General features: G+C 35.7%; 1 protein-coding gene across 1 annotated transcript in view; it reads left to right on the top strand.

Annotated features, from left to right (window-relative positions):
- LOC108767900 (cell adhesion molecule 2) overlaps nucleotides 1–18728 on the top strand; it is a 31069-nt gene that overhangs the window by 5161 nt on the left and 7180 nt on the right. The gene's annotated exons all lie outside the window — the stretch shown is intronic.

The following is an 18728-nucleotide window of genomic DNA, read 5'->3' as shown; positions in this document are numbered from 1 at the left end:
AAGTTAAATCGAGTTTGAACTTTGAACCGCGATCGCGGCGTTGGAACCAAAACCCCGATGGCAAAGTGTGTGTGGAGCTGAGAGTTAACGCGCGCTATCGCGGCTCGCCCGGTCCAAGCCGAAAGAACACGACTTCTCGCTTATCGTCGTCACTTCGCGGCCGGTGTGGCGTGGCGTGGCGTGGCGTGGTGTGGTGTGGTGTGGTGGTTTCCTTTCCTTCCAACACGACAATGACGACGGCGACGACGGTCAAGTGTCTCGTCGAGGACCTTTTCCACCATCGGCACCGTCGCGCGGTTCTGCGTCAAGTAATCTACGTTACGACGTCTCGTACGAGGATTTTGTTCGGGATAGCGTCCGCGAAACTATATTACAATGGATCGTTAACCCAAGTACCATAATTGGCTCAATTTCCAATAAAGCCCGGCGAACGGCGGGGACTCTGTACGGTTACGGCTCTTCGTTTAAATAAAACAATACCACGCACACTCTCTTTGCTCCCTCCCCGCTCTTCTCCCCTCTCGTCCCGTCTGCTCGAATCTCCATGCAAAACAGTAATCAAAGATACTACATTTTTTATCGCGCGTTCCGCGCGCAACGTCGCGCATAATTTAATATATAAAACGTTCGGCAAACTTAATTATGTTCTGACGAGATTTATTAGCTTGTCACACGAATGTCTCGTCATTCTTCTCGTGCCGCAGAATTCGATGGTCTTTTTCCAAAATACAAAAAAATATAAAAATAAAAATTGATTCATGGATTACACGGATTTTCGTAATTTCACGCCACACCGCGATACCCTTATAAAAGCTCTTATAAAAGCTCTTGTAAAAGCTCAGTTCCATCAAGTTTAAGAGAGAGAATTGATTAATAAATTCATTTATTTAATTTAATCCATTTTCTGTTATAGATGAATCTGACTTTATTCGAAACTCGATAAGATTAAATTTTATACTATTATCGATGTAAAATCTTGTTCAGCTGCGATAATCTCCATTTCTGGTGCTGAATGAATTTTCCCATCGACATTCTTTTTATTTGCTTTATCCAAAGGTGACGGTCGTATAAATCGATAACGGATGTCGTAGACAGGAGAGGGCGGACGGGCTTTGTTTAATAATTGTCTCATAATCTCGAATCTCCGCGGTACGTGATCACGCACGTCGCCATACTCGCCGTTGTCGGAAGATAACAAAGCGAGCGCATATTATTTTTTTTTTTATTTGTGAGAAACGTATGTATATCGCAGACGCGCTGTTTCGCATGCGGCCAGTTTTAAAGCGAGAGCCCCCGCGCGTCGTTAAAATAAACAGAATCACTTGTCGGGGTAATTCTGCTCATCACTCTCTCCGCATGCGCCGCGCAGGTTTACGATATGACCGTAAATAAATAAAAAGAAGTAAATATAAATACGTATATATCGCTCAAAAATTGTAATTTTTTTTACTTTCTTGCAAAAGGAGAACGAAAACACAAATAAAAAGCATACTTTAATTTTTTCCTTCCTTTTTTCTTATTCAATTAAAAGAAATGTATAAATATATTTTTTGCCACATTTGATAAAGAATAATATTTATATACACGTTGATAACTTGTGTTGGCTTTGAAAGGCTTTTATTACTTATTGATTTATTCATTAGAGCTTAAATTGATTTATTTGTTCAATTAAAGGAGCTAAAGATATATGTATGTGTACATAGGATGGTTAGGTACTTTTTAAAAGACTTCAAGAAATGATTTCTTGCATTAATTCAAGACGAAAAGTTCATATGACTATATATCCGAAATGGCTTTTAAAGAGATACCCGTTTATTCATAAATCCTCCCATAAGTGAATAAAAAAATAATGTATAACCCCAAAAGATGAGCTTTCATGTCTTTGAAATTTACACAAAATTTCATCTTACATTAATTAATCTAAGTGGTTTTTTAAATTTTTGGAAAAAACGAAATTTTTTCTTCAACTTCAACATCTAGTGCAGCATCTTTGAAACTAAGCCATTTCGAACATAAACTAAGTTATGTGGAGTTTTCGTCTTGAATTAAAATGTGAAAAACACGCCTTAAAATCTTTTAGAATACTTAAGAATCATTCAATATACATATAAATAAAAAGAGAAAAGAGATATAATATATCAAATATGGATGTGTGTTCGTTTTCCAGTTCGATCCTCGCTCTCTGTGCTCGACAATATGGCGCGTGACACGCGCTTAACGCTCGACTCGCGACGCGACTGCGCTTTTTGCGTATTTTTTTCCAGTTTTCGGGTTTATTTTACGGCTGGGACAATTTGCCTCCAGAAGGTAGTAAATTCTTTTATCTGTCCGGACATTCTGTCCTATCCCCGCTACCTCTAATTTCATATTATTTGAGCGCGGAAACCGCGAAAAAATATTGTGATGCCCCAGATAAGGAGTGCATGTACCGCTTAACACGCCCATTTACCCGAATGATTAACACTCCCGCATCTACGTGTCCCCTCGCAGACGTTTTCTACTTTTTGTGATGTAAACATATAATTTTATAGTCGCTGTTCCAGCTCATGTTCATATTATGAGTTTTGATTTAAGTTACTTTTTTGGCATCTCGACACTGCGGTTAAGCGCAACGATAAAATGAAACGACAGCGAAAAATTATTCAATCTCAAAATTGAATTTCCAAGCGTCATAAAAAAGAATATCTTGAGACTTATATGCTTCAATTTATAGGATAGAGTGGATTTTTTTTTCGTTTATAGAACTATGTCGACTAGCGATAACGTTGATATTTTTAAACATATATTTAAACAGCACATATTTAACATTTGAAAATTGTGCTTACATTTTTAAGAAGTAGTCGTGTTTGAATAACGTTATTGTAAGCATCGTCACTGCAAAAGGAAATGATTTGCTACCACGTTGAAGATTTTGTAATCGAAAATAAATATATAATTTCTATGGATATTCCAATAGTAAAATCTTTATATATTTAAGCCATAACCTTTGTACATGAGCGAATTTTATAATAAAAATTATATTGAATGTTTATTAGTTTTAAAAAGCTAGTGCAAAAATTATTATCTCTGATAATGTGAATTATTTTCTTGCATTATTCGTTTTTTTTTTAAGATTCTTAATGAGAATAACGTATCCCATTAATTTGGATACACATGTACATTTTACATTAGTTAAGATATTTATGTTTTTCTCTGTTGTATGTTAATTTTTATATTTATAAGAGGTTACATTATGTTCAGTAATATATAAAATAATTGGATATGCGAGACATTTTTTTGCTAATTTCCATATCACTTTAAAGTTGAAGTTGATGGAATAACTTCACCCTATCCTATCATCTATAAAAAAAATAATGTACGCCTATGCTGCACTCAAAAAAAATAATTTTAATATTAGCAGAAACCGCTAAATCTTAGAGGATTTTATTCTTATATACGGCCTCAAGAGGAATCTTCTAAAATCAAGAGGAAAATATACTATAAAGCACAATATTCTTACAGTTAGAATATTTTCGTTTTGCATCTGCAGTAAAAATCTTGCTGTTCTTAATATGAATTTCTTCTTGTACACAGCTTAATATTCTTATAGCTAGAGTAATTTCGCATCTGCAGTACGAATTTTACTGTTCTTAATATCAATTTCTTCTTGTATATAGATTATTTAATATTGTTTTAAAAGATATTATATATACTTTTGAGAAATTTAATTAAAAAATATTCACTTCAAAGATACCACAGGATTTGAATTTTTTATTGTATACTATAATACGCGCCAAACGGCTAAAAAGCAGTGACACACATATTGCTTTTCATGTTACTCATAAGAGGGCGTTCCGCTTTAAGTAAACGTATTCCTCTTAATACAAAAGGAAAATTGTTAGAATAATCTCCAATACATTTTTGATGAATAGTCCAGTGCATTGGAAGAGGAATACTCTTTCTGTAAAAGTTTCTGCTTAGAATATGAGGTTACCGGAAATTTCACTTTACAATTAGATTATATTTTTTTGGGTGTGTAGTATTTTCATACGCGATATTTTTCAAGTGATATTTAAGACCAGAAAGTCTATGAAATCGTGTAAAAACATTTTGCAATCAATAGCCTCTTCCTCAACAAGTAGAGAATAAAGATTCATACATGCAGCATTGAATATACAATAATTATTATTGCGCGAATGTTTTGTCTATGTATGGTTCGAGATTCAGGTTCGTAGACAGTGATGAGGTATTGCGTGGCGTAACTTGTTCCTTTTCGCGGGCCATTAATTACATACGCGAAGCAAATCTATCGGAAAGCATTATCATCGTGGCATGTCAAAATTATGTACTTACCCGGGCATCCCGCTGTTCGCGGTGCTACGCTGTGATTAATTACGGCAACTCGATCGCGTTTTATCACTTTTTACGCTTGTCAGGAAGCGTTATATCGTGTAACATTATACGAAGCGTTCGGATTTGACTAAGGCCACTGATGAAACGCGTAATCATGCCTTCTTTCCATTCATACCGTTACCCGGGTGGGTAATTAATAGATTAGACTTTTTTTTCTCAAACGGAGATGCAGGAACAGATTCGGAATCCTTGGCGAAAATAAAAATTGGAACGGAAGTCAAATGTAAAAGAAGAGGCACAGAAGCGTAATCGAATCTTCTAAGTTAAGTGGTGAAAATTGAGACAGTGAAATGTAAAAAAAAGTATTTACGTTCCTTACGTTTCGTTGTTTCAATTTCCGCCTTCTGGAAGCTTCGTTTAAAATCTACTACTCTCCTTTTATATTTGACTTACTCGATTCGACTTACGCTCCGATTTTCACCCACGATGAAGCCCCTTTTCTTGCCCAGACATTTACTTAATACACAAATATGCAAACAATGTACAATCAGAGATGGTCAAAATGGAGTTCGAATCTATTTAAAATAGGAAATGTAAAATAGTTGTAGCTGACACCACACAAGACGTGATTAATTCGGACATGGACTCATTCTCATGGTAATCTAACAACTACAATGCGATGAGCGATATACAATGAAGCCTATAGATTTTAAAAAAGTTGTATACTTGTTGGATATCGCGCGTCATGTACGATGTTAATCACTAGTCTGCTAAAACTATTAGTACCGACGTATAAATGTATTTCAAATAGAAAATAGGTTGTAAAAACCATTTAAATGGAAATGTAAAATAACTTCTAAAAAAATGTATTTTGAATGCATCTATTTCAATAATTCCCATCTCTGTGTACAATAGTATTCAAATTATAATGCTAGATAAAATTCAATTCCTTTATAATATCAAAGATGTTTGTATAATTTATTTCATTTAATAACTTTTAATAAACGATAACCACAATCTAAAACCTTTTGACTGTTACTTACAAAAATTGTTAAAATCATCACACCTAAAAAAAAGCGGTAGTCTCTTAGGATCGTGAAACGAACATGACAAAAATGACATTTGATCTTGTCAGGAATATGTTCCTCTTACCGATATTATTATGTTATAATTTTCCGCCAAGTTGAAAGAGAATTTTTCCCCTTTTCTGAGAAACTTGATCTTTTTAGAATTGTGTCACTTTTGAAGTAAAGGAGAAATATGTCAAAGTCAAGGTCATTGGAACTGAACGTTATATTACTAGATAATTACATGTTATATTGTGTAATTTTATACGAAGCATTTGACGATATCTGCCAATGAAACGCGTAATTACCCCTTTTTGTCGCTCATATTGCATACTTGAGAAATCGATTTAGCTTTTATTTTCTGCATCATTTTCTTCTTTTACATTCATCGTTTGCCGTAATTTTAACTTACGCCATTTTCGAGACGTTTGTATTGTATTCTTGCAACGCGTATCCATTCGTACACGGATGGCTGACTTTAGCAGATTCTTTTCCTCAGTTGAGCCCTTATTACACGGGAAATTCCAATATTTGTGTGCTTGAGCAGGGAAAACAGCGTACACGATCGCGGAACAACGCTAGTATAGCGCGAGCGAGTGAGCAGATAAAATAATAAGCAACGAATGCGCAATTCCTCCTTCTTTTCTTCCTTCCTCTTTTACCTACGAGATCCGACCAATATACATACGTCGGATTTTCTTCTATTACGAGATCGCAAGTCGTAACAAATTTACCGAATGACAAAAAAGTTTGGCCACAAAATTTCGTGTGTTTAGCAAATTATTTTCCAGGTTACCGTTAATAATTTTGATACTGAATTAGTAATAAATGTCAGTTTGTTATTTAAGTAATAACGTATATTTAAAAAAAAAAAAAAAACTCTGGAGTGTTAGTTACATCTTATTAAATGCTAAAAAAAACTTTGCACCAAAAAAATTTTTAAATCTAAGTAGTAAGCTAACATTATTTGTCGTTATTTTGACTATAAAAAAGTTTTATTGTTTACCAAATCATCTTCCAATACTTATACAGCATTTTTCAAGAGATATCCTCTGAACGTTTTAAAAGACGTTTCCTTGAAAGTCTGTGCTGTATGGATAAAGTAACATATACTTAAAAAAACAAACTAGGAATTACATTTCTTATTAAATATTAAAAAAATTCTATACAAAAAGATTTTCATTGGTGAATTGAAGATCGCTATACTACTGGATGCTTGAGAGAATTTAAAATTATACGCGGCTATCGTTGCAGTGTTGATGAGTTCCTGAAGCCACTAGTTTTAGTCTTAAAACTAGTGGTTAAAGGTGAACATTTTGAAAGTTAATAATGATCTTGGTAAACATTTAATAAGATACAGCTAACATTCCAAAGGTTTTTTTAAAATATACGTTACTAACGATTTGATAAACATAAAATTTGGCGAACAAACTTTTTCATCATCCTATAATTTGTGTATGGCTATGACGCTAATAGGTATATCCACACGCTAGATATTAAAACAATCACACGCTCGAATAGACTAATAACATATAATGTGTTTAATAACGTAACTAATGCGGCATATGCATTTCAATTACAAATATTCCACGCCTACGTTGAAACATCATGGCTATGGATGCGGGTTCAGGAGTGCATTTCGATTTTGGCGGATCGACTATTTAAATAATTTCCGCTCTTGTGACTCATTTTCCCGTGAGATAAATGCATATACGCGCGAAACGTCCTAATATAGATTTGAAATGACTATTTAATAAACGTGACCGATTATCAGCGGGGTGAATTAGCGCTGTGCACCTACCCGATGTGGTAGAGGTACCTAAAACCCATTTAAATAAACACATAAATCTAACTCGCAACGTGTATATACATACATTCCGCCGTCTATTTTGAGGATCACGCAATGGCGGGATTTCCTAAAATCTGGAAGTCTCCGGAGATACAGTTACGGATTAACACCCGCTCCGCGCTGCGCGAACAAATTTATAATCTCTCGTCGACGATACATTCAGCAGCGGGATTAATCCTCGCATTACAAGCTGATTTACAGTGCTAAATCACGCGCGCGAATGTGTTGTGTGTGCTCGTACGATTTTTGTGCGCATTCGAATGGATTCAGCACACGCGTTGACGGACGTGAATGAATATGGTATCTCGCTGCATCCGGCCGATACCGCATCCTCGCCGCATCGTCTTCGTCGTAACGTCGTTTCTCTCTGTCGCGTGATCCTCCTTGTCCTCCTATATACACGCCTCCCCAATCACGTTTAATTAAATCGACCGTGTCCGCGTCCGTCACGAGCACGTGCTAACAAACGCGCCGCGTCACGTCTCTCGTCGGTCGGCGTGCGGGCGAAAGCGCCGCATCGCCGCATCGCCGCATCGCCGCGCCGTCGCCATCGTTGTCGCTCTCGATGGGCTAAAAAGATACAAGCCGGTAATGGTAAATGTTTCATTAGCGCGAACGGGGCAAATTTACAGAGTGCGAAGTAATATCGTGGAACGAGAATCGCGATAACGCGCTTATATTATATACATATATGTATATATGCGCGCTGATACGTACACGCACGCCACGCGCACACATCGTACGCGCGACATCCTCGTTGGGACAGGAGAAGCCGCGACAATCGTCGCCCGCTTTTATCCAATTTATTTCCTGCGCGTGCCCGAGCGGCTTAACGCGTACGACGGCTCTGTATTTACATGCACGAGAAAGCTCCGGAGATTTGTTTGCGTCTTAGGACAGGCGCGGTCGACCCGCTCTCACCCTTGCGGGACGTGTATCTTGCGCGTTATGAGGCCGCGTAAATAAAATCGTGTAACGTACATCGCGGGTTCTCTTTCCCTCGTAGATGCAGTATGTAGAAGAGATGGATAGCGAGGAAGATGAATCAGGAATGGCGCGGATTTTCACTCGGGCACAAGTACGCTTAGACCTTCGTAATCGCTTCTTATTTTAAAAATAATCTTATGTAATAAGTAATGTCTTTTAAGATGCTAATATGGCTCTCTGATTGATTTATTTACATCTTAAAATTATATATAATCCAAAGAGTCGTATTAGCATCTTGAGCAACATTACTTAAAATGATCTTGAAATAAGAACGAACTATGAATATCAAGTCCCTAGAGTCCATAGAAGTAAGAGTCTGAACAATCTTATTCAATTTTTTATTAGCTCTGAAGCAATATATGGCGGAACCTAGAGGCCTTTTATGTATAAAGCCTTGTGTTCATGATACTAGAAATCGCTCCGAGATTTCGAACAGAAACAGAATTAATAAATCACATTTCAACTATTTCATCACATGACCAATACTATTGATCAATTCTTTCTTCTTTCGAGATCACGGACCGATTTCTAGCATCGTGGACACAAGACTTAATAAGATTAGACATAAACCAGCCAGTTGATTCTGCCATGTTTTAGTAACGAGAGAGAGAGAGAGAGAGAGAGAGAGAGAACAAAAAGATAGAGCCGAAAAAAAAAAGAGAAAGAAATAATGAACGTATGTCCTCATGTGATTTTGTTAAAACTAAGAACTCTGCACACACAACGGCTCCAGATTCTTATTAGGTCTCTATTGTTGTCAGCCGAGTATTTTATTGGAAAGAGTCTGCTTGCATTAATTGAAATTCTAGTTGAAAATGGATCCGAACTTTCTGATTGAATTTATTATAAGTAATATTTTTTGCAATAAATTTATTTAAAGATTTTCATTACATTAAGATCTTCTTAAAATGAAATGCCAATTAAACATCAATTATTAAATTGCCTGTTAACTTAATTTGTGATATTATTATAGTAGTTTGCGTTTCTAAATCCGAAAAACCAATTCGGTAGGCAATTCGAGAGACTACAAATGTGGTATATAAATTATATAAATTTATATGAAATTATTTAAAGCACTTAAGATCCAATTTTGACCGATATAGGCCCGATATTATTTTTTATTGCGCGTTTATATTATATGGTTCTATATAATAAATCGTTTATTATTGAATTTATTATAATTCTAATTGAGATGACTAGAATTCTATAATTCATATGATCACAACTCTGGTTTATTTCCAGAAATTTTCCTCAGTGAATATTCAATATCCTAATAGCACAAGAATGTCCTGTTAGTAGGATATGGAGGGACTACCTGTTAAAACCCAGAGATTTATTTAGGACATCCTGTAGACTGTCAAATGAGCCTCATTATGTCCTACATACATCCACTGGACATTCAAATCCATAGTTCTAAAAATGTAATCCTTGAAAAATTCAATTATTTTGCAAGATCAAAATATTTCACAAAGTATTATTACATTTTTATTAGCTTCGCGTTGGTATAAATATATAATTATATCTCGCACTAAATGTGTGTGAAAACCAAATATGCGTACAAATAATTATGACTTGCCTAAGCTCCGGTTATGCATAGATTTGATTATATAAAGAGCTTGACTACATTTTACATGCGAGAAACGACACTGCGATCTAGTGGCAGTCCGTTAGAATATCAAAAATACCTCAAAAAATAGATCCTAAAGATTACGGACATCTTTAAAATTTTGGATTAGAATATTATGTTTAAGACACTTTTAGATGCTTATTTGCTAGGCATCAGAATTTTCATTTCAAAACGGAAGATGAATATATTAATACTGGGATTTAAAAAGAATTATTTTTTGAATTATTTGTGCTATTTGGGCAATTTTTTTGCTTATTTTTAATTTATAATATTCGTTCTAAATTTGAAATTTAGGAAAAAAACCTTTTTCACTAAACTATTAAACGACCGAGAGCACAACTAGTCGAATTTTTGGCATAATAAGTAAATTTTAAACTTTTAACCAATCAAATTATTTTGAAAAGGAATAGAATATCATTTATTTCTTAGTGTACATCTGGCCTTTTCTTAATTTCTTTTATTTCGATTAATTAAAATTGTAATGTTTGGTCTTATCGGTTTATATCAATTAAGTGACAAATATTAACATTGGATAAAATCAACGTACGAATTAATATTTGTATATGTACGTAGTTTGCGACGTTAATTTTGCCATTTTGCTTCAGACCAAATTCTATTTCTAGAGATTCTAGGCACGCCTAGATATGTACACCCGAATGCCGAATTTAAGAGGAAACGCTGTTTATTTCTACGCGGTGATTTCGTTTCGCGGCGCGTTGAAATCTTTCATGTTACGGTCGACTGAATATGGAGCGTCTTACGCGAGATAACGACGGAGGAGGTTCTAACCGCGTCTCGTGCTTTCGCATTAATATCGAAATTTTGCCCGACGAGCAGCGGGCTAACGTCTCTGTATAAAACGTCCCTCCGCCGTCTCAAAGAGGTTCGTTAGTTCTCGATTCAATAGCGGCGAAAAATAAACGAGTCGCCGGGTGCTTAAGGTCCACCGGTAGACGGAAATCGATTTTGGAACTCCAAGAGATTAACAATTCAATCGACTTCGCGATTGCTACCGGTTCGCAATCGTTTCACCCCGATCGGATCGAGCGAACAGGGTAATTTCAGAAATTGTTTACTCTTTCGGTTTGCGCGCGGAAAATTAGGTATCGACGGCTATCAGTAATCTCAATGTAATTAAACATAAAGCAAATTGGAGAAAAATAGAACTGTATTTCGCGTACGTATATATTTATATGACTACAAATGTCTGTTCCTGGATGACAAATAGGAAAAAACCGCACGGAACGTTATGAAGAACTGTGTAACAGCGAGCCAACAAGTGACGTAAACAATTTGAAACAATCAGCTATTTGTAACACAAAAGATGAACAGCCATCTATTCAGTTTATTGTTATACCATTTCACTTTCGTGGCTATACATCTATATTTCACTCCGCCAGCTATTTTTTTTCTATATATTTAATCACTTTGTTGCCAATCAACAACGTGACGCATTCGAGAGTTAAATAAAAGCTATTGATAGCGAATCAACAATAGTGTATATAATTGCTCTACCCGTTGAGAAATAAAAAAATTGTCAAACGGCAGGAGGAGCGAGCGTCTCTGTTGAATTCGCACGACGTATCAACGCGCGAGCGTTGTATATTATTTTGACATCGCGATATTTCACCGGTCACAATAATTAGCATAGCGTCACGTACATACATCCATCCGTCCGTTATTATATACGCAAAAATATTTCTGCGTCACCGACGCGCGATAACCGACTTCTCATTTTTCGCTCTATCATTTTGCATCGAGCGTGGAGATTTAAATTCAGGGGTGCAGATATTAACCGGTAAAATCGACCGAGGCCATCGCGCATATTTCACTCCGCGTTATCGGCTCGCGGTGCTTTAGGAAAATAACAAGGCAACATACGGCGAGGATCAATTATCGGGTTCAAGGAGCAGCAGTAGCAGCAGCAACAGCAGCAGTAGCAGCAACAACGGCGGCAGCATCGGGAATAGCACCGGGGGCCACCGGTATTGAATTTATCGCAGCAGCTTATTTCCGCCAGTTGAAAGGAATATTTATACGGGCGCGGGCTAATTTATCTCGCAAGGCATTTTATCGGTTATGCTCGATCGGACATTCGTGAGCGGTTTTTATTTCCCACCAACCCCTTTTTCACTCATCGCGCCATCCGGCGAGAGCGATATCTACAAAGTGACTTTCAAATGCAACCCGAACACGATCTCGACAAGATCGTGGTACGAAAGGCATACGAGAAAGTGAAACACGATCGGACACGCGATCGGACGACACGATCAGATATCCGTCTCTATTTATATACTATACTTAATAAGAGCAATTTAGGGGGTGTGTCAAAAGACCGTGTGCTTTAAAGTAAGCAAATTAAATTTTAAACACTCGTGTCAACAATGAGATTTTTTTAATCAATTTTGCTTTAAACTTTAAACTTTGTTTTTTACACTGTGATATCTCATAAGAGCTCATCTTATTTTAATGGAATTTGAATTCGCAACTTAACCCTAATTGGTATTTGCTCCGAAATTTTCTTAACTAGTATCCATGGGTCTAATTTACCTGACTAAACTTTAAATTAATGTACCTTTGCCTAAAGTTAACGTAATTGAACGATTTTTTTTTTTCATTTTGAAGGTTCAAATCCAAGGAATAAGATTATGTACATTACCACTCAAAAGTTTCAGTATATTCTTTATTTACGGAAATTTCATAATATAAAGAATAAAATATGAATACAATTTGCATGTATAATGTTCTTCAATTTACGATTACATATTTTCACTAAAACTGGAGAAAAAACTTTTTTCTTTTACATTTTTTATTTCTCAAAACTTGCTGACAGAAGGCAAAAAATTTTTGCCTTCTGTCGACAAGTTTTTCTCAATCAAAGATTTGTGTTTAATTTCTGCGAAAATATTGTTTCCATCAGTATTTAGCACAAAATTTTAAATTAATATTTCTTTCAACTGATATACGTGATATATTTATCTATTAAAAAAATGTATTTATTATAAATTTCTGTTTAAAATTATTTTTCGGCAATTCGCAACTTTAGGGTAACTCCAATGTATATACATATATGCCTATCAAAAACTTTATGTAGCAGTATTATTAATTATATTTAAGATAAATGTATTGTGCCAATAAAAACTTTATATTGTCTACTTTATACTGTCTATTTCTATATTTTAAAAAAAGACTTCAAAACCTTTGCATTTTTGCTGTATCCCATAGGTGTGGGATGTATGGCTCATGAAAAATTTATAAATAATGCTTAGAAATAAGATGTAAAGTAACACATCAGTATCTTATAAAATGTGTTTACAAAGTTTTATTAAAAAACCTAGCAAATCATGAAAATATCATCAAAAGGTGTTTTAAAAGCTATCTGGAGATTTGGTGCGTAATTGAAAAAAATGTCTGGGACTAGATACTGGATTCACGACTACCAACTAGGGTTGATATTGAGATTACCAAGTTATGAGAAGTATGATTTAGAGATACTCGTCTAACGATGGGTACATGAAAAATCTACTGCAACCTTGGCCCTTGCTATGAAATAAGGACCGGTAAGTTCTCGCGGTACACAGTTCCCTACAATATTTCTTCCCGTATATACCCGTGGATCCGTCGGTGCTTTAACTTGAGCCATTTCTCGAGAAGGTAACGCTCCGTTGAGTAACGATTTTTTCACGCTCCGGCGAAAAAATACACGACTAGATGGTCGATCCAATAAATCTCTTCTCGCCGACAGTCCTTCGTATTCTTTTAACTTATCCGCGGCTCGCATCCGTATCAATTTGCGGACGACAGCGAATAACGAATACTACGGATTTTCTGCAGACTATTTGGGGGTACTATCAGGGAAGAAGAAAAAAGAATTCTGACCATTAATTTGCGTAAAGTATACAACCGTATCTCTAAACTAATTAAAAAGAAGATTGCACTGGTTTCTTCAAGTCCTCAGCGTACAGTTCTCATGACCAGACATGAATTTCATGCGCGAAAGTAATGAAGAACAATGCTTTGACCGTGTATACGTGGGGCGAGCCATAAATATTCACTTCGTCGCAGGCGCGCGAACATTTTAACCCTCTGCTGATCGCGCATGGCGGCGGGGTGTATATTTTGACGTCCAGGATTATACAGTGAGCTGCATTGAGCACAATCGGTCACCGAAGGCTCGATTAAATATTCATACGCTTGGTAATTGCCCGATCTGCGATTCGAAATTGTCTCGATGGCAGAAAGAGAGAAAAAATAAGCATAACCCGCATCGATAACGTACGTTCTTTGCGACTCTTGCGAACCGGAGGGCTCATTATCATTAAAGGGATCGACGTTCGACAAATAAATTAAATTATGGTAATGCTGTTTTTCAAAACATTTCTCATTACGTTTTATTATTTCAAAAATAGCTCGCCGTCGTCGTGTTTCGCAATACTATATTTTGTTTTCGCAAACAGCTTTGTAAACAATATGCAGAATGCGCAAATATTGACAGATACGTGGAAGAAGTTCAAATAATTGCGAACCAATACTCGATGCTCCGTTATCATTATCCATACCTTCAACATTGTCTATTAATTGCGGAAGTTAAGGCATTTAATTATAGAATTCGACTTTTAATTCATTTTTAACCTCATTCTTTTCCAAACAGAAAGTTTTAATTATAAAAACCTTTTAATTAAATCCTTTTACATAATAATACTAATTCGAGGTAACTTATTAATAGTGAGAATTTTTACATTTGTGCCGAGTTAAAATAATAAAGGAATAACAAATGAAACATAATCGAATTGCAGGAGATATTACTTCAAAAGATTCTCATTTGAGATTCTCAATTGAATATTTCATACATGCTAGTACATATTTCAAAATATTGTCTAAGAAGATTTTATTGAACAAAAAGATATTAAGAAATTAAACGTTACTTGTTGAAATTTAATGCGTAATGCCTTCCTAAACATTCGAGGAATCCGCGATACTAAAGTTTGTTCACGGTGTACAATATACGGTCGCATTCTATTCCGCCACCTAACACCATCATCTCGCTCGTGGTATAAACGAAATGGCGAGAAATAAAACGCCTTTTCAGATCCCTTTATCTCGTTAATCTTGTCACGCTTTACGCCTTCGAGATATAAAGCATAACAGGAGGCAGAAGAGAGATATAGTGAGAGAAACGCGAGAAAACGATAGAAAAGGTCCTCATTGCACGTTCCCTTAGCTACCCAAACTTGACAATGTCATGACCGATAAATAAGACTCGCAATCTTTTCCGCCAGTCAGGACACAATGGAAGCAAAAAATCGTGAGGCGTATCAGGTGCGGGACAAGATTGCAACAGGGAAACTTACACCTGGTGCGCTTGGAAATTCGACTCCGGTTTACCCCGATGCGGTCAGACGTGGGGATATTTTCCCGATATTTTTCCAGATTTTCTCCCAACACTCTCTCGTAAGTACACATGTTCGCGAAACGAAACAAATGTCGGGCATATTGATGTATGTACGTACATATACGAGTGACTCATTCCTAATTCTTTCGATTGCAAACGATCAAATTTAAAGTAAGAAGAATAACGATATCAATTCTCAATGATTTAGATTAATTTAAAATATTTAGATAATGACGACAAAAAGGATTTTATTTTGAAAACACGGGATTCATTGTCAGCTTCCGCTTTCAGCGGAATGTATCTCGACATAAATTTGATTCTCGTTGAAGAAATATTTGTTCCGAAACGCAAAAAATTCAAACAATTCGTGTCGATGTGGATTGCAAACGGTACCGACTAGGTCTGCTACGGCTGCTCACGTTAAAGCAAACCGTTCGTGTTTGATCGCGCTCGTTCGTTTGATCTGGATATGGTTTTACACGCATTACACGAGTGCCTGACGAGGACCATTGAACGAGACGTGAAAGAAAAAAAATTAATTACCCTTAATAAGAGTGTTCGCGTTCAGGCGGCTCTAATAGCGACGATGCCAGAACGCGTGATACGTCGCGTTGCGTGACCCTGATGCTTATCGAATCAATGACAACGCGTGCGTGCGCAACGCGCGCACGAATAGCCGCGATAAGAGCCGATAATATAAACGGGCAATCTCATCCCATCCGATCCCGCATCCCATCCATTGGTCCACTCATTAGCGGACTTAATTTAAGATACATCATCGTCAGAATTTTAAACACGGCGAACATTGACGCGATTAACGTAATCATCGAGTCCCGGTTTGCCCCAGCGTGAAGGAAAAACTGGAAAAACTAATTAATGACACGGGAAAAACTAATTAATGATCACGTTGTGTTTATGTAGGCGAGGCATCATGACTCGTCCCCCTTTTCCCGCTCTGATCATATTATTTTACAAAAGCGCTCAGCATGATTAAAAGGCACGTGCGTGTGCAAAAAGAATTTCGATAAAAACGCATCTCGCGCGCTCTACTTCATTACTGCGTTCGACCACAATTACGGCACGGAACGCTTGGATGTTTGCAATTCGCGGTTGCAACAAACTTTGTACACACAGACTGATCCGGACATTTTCTCCCTCCAAAAAATTTCGGTAAACTCGCGGTCGATTTTTTCTTTGCGAAAATTGACCCGCAAAAGCCAGACTATTACCAGCTTTCAATTTGCTGACGCTATGTATCTTGACAATTGTGCTTCAAATTAAACTCCTTTTCAATTAAAATCCGTGAAAAATCGTCCGTGAGCAAGATATATCTACCTAGAAATGGAAAATTTTTCACAAAAAATCTGGCACTCTTTTCGACTAGGAAGCTGCTGTTTATGACTGAAAGACCAGCAATCTGCACTCACAAAAGAGAAAAACAATAGTAATGGCAACATTAGCAACTATAAAAATGTTACATGTTTTGCATGTAGAATTAATGTACATTATTGCAATAATTATAAAATAGTTTATTCGACTATATTATACCTATATGTACATTAATTCTAACACTATAATGTTATTAATTTTAATAATGTTGAAGAAACTATTTTAAGGTTATTTGTTGTAATTAATTATTCAACAAGTTGAAAGATTATAGGCTTCGACAAAGTAAATCAATAAATGAGAAATGCCAATAAGAGCCGACACTCGGTGTTGATGTATTCGATTTTATTCGAATATAATTACCTATAATGTCCATGTATCCAATATAATATTCCAAACGTTTCGATCCTCTTCAGTGTAATAATTCATTAAATCATTAAAAGACGACCATTATCAAGCCTATCTAGAGTTTATCTTACGACAAAATTATTAACGTACATTATGTTCAATATCGATGTTTTTAATACAATCTATAATCTAACAGTGAAACGCGACGTGTATAAGACTGACTACCAACTTCTTCATCCACACAGTTATCATCAAATTTCCAGATAACTTGCTAGATAGAATAATTTTTGGGTGATTACTTAATAAATAATAATTAAAGCATTACAAGAAAGCTTACACGATGTGCTATGTTGCCAATTGGACAGTTACAGACCAAATAAGGGTCGTTCGTATACATAAATTACACTGTCAACAATATTAAAAAACATTAGATAGATGGAAACATCACACTATAGATAATTGGTCTGAGTAAGCCGGATCTAAAAATTCGGTGTCGTTTTTTAATCCTCACTGTGTAAACGGGGATCATTTGTGTCGCTCGATTTTGAATATCCGCCCTTAGTAAAAAAATGACGCCCATTGCCGAGCTTTTATAGACACCTTACCCCATCCAACAAGTTTTTTTTAGGAACAGAACGGTACGCCCGTATTCAATTGTTTTCAAAATATCTATTCATAATTTTAAAAAATTATAACAGTAGCTATACAAGTTTTACATTATTTCCTTACTTCAAAAGAGTGACACAACTCAAAAAATTGACCAAGTGTCACCGTGAGACGACAATGTAAATACACAATAAGTAACGGAAAGGTCTTATCAGTCTAAGGTAGATCTTAATACTTAAATAATATAAAAAAATTAAGTTTCCCTGAAAAGGTGAAAAAATTTTCATTATTTAACTATATATATACATAGTTAAACTATGTACGTTAAAGTATTTTTCAACTACGTGGCCTCAAAATAAACAATTAAAAAAGGTTAGAGCATTCGCCACACACTAGATATCATTAGTGAATTTAAATCATATATTAAACATATAATGTTTCATACAAATTGATTAGATAGATATATATTGATAGATATATTGATAGATATATTAGATAGATATATATTACAACAATATTGTTGAAAATGATATATCTATCTAATCAATTTGTATGAAACATTATATGTTTAATATATGATTTAAATTCACTAATGATATCTAGTGTGTGGCGAATGCGCTAACCTTTTTTAACTATGTACATTAATCTTATGTATGAAACTCGCATACACTTGTCACTTTTATATTTTCCATCACGTGTCTTCTCCGAGTGTAAGTCATTTAATATATATGCTGTGCATTCGTGTAACAGAGTCTGCATGCTTAAAGCTACATCTTAAGAAACACGCACGAGGAACAGTATTGTCAAGGAAATTCCAACATCTCAAAGACTATTGCAATTTTAAAACAGCAGCATACGTGAACCCGCTTTCGACGTGGTTCTTCGATTATCAATTATTCCCCGAGATCGATATCGAAGTCACGGCGGCTTTCAGCTCTTCGACATGCAATCACGAGTCTAGGAAGAACACTCAGTTCTATTAGATCAATTCATTTTAGCTGTGTCTCCTACATCTTGTAGGAGTATAAATTATACTCGTAAATATAGAGACCGTAAATATAAATACAAAGAAAATATATAACGAAAATGAATCTGTAAAGATATACATTTTTCACAAGTGATATTATGTAATCT

The sequence above is a fragment of the Trachymyrmex cornetzi genome, unplaced genomic scaffold (assembly GCF_001594075.2).
Source record: "Trachymyrmex cornetzi isolate Tcor2-1 unplaced genomic scaffold, Tcor1.1 scaffold121, whole genome shotgun sequence".
In the NCBI taxonomy this organism is placed as follows: domain Eukaryota; kingdom Metazoa; phylum Arthropoda; class Insecta; order Hymenoptera; family Formicidae; genus Trachymyrmex; species Trachymyrmex cornetzi.
This window is presented reverse-complemented; position numbering and strand designations above follow the sequence as displayed.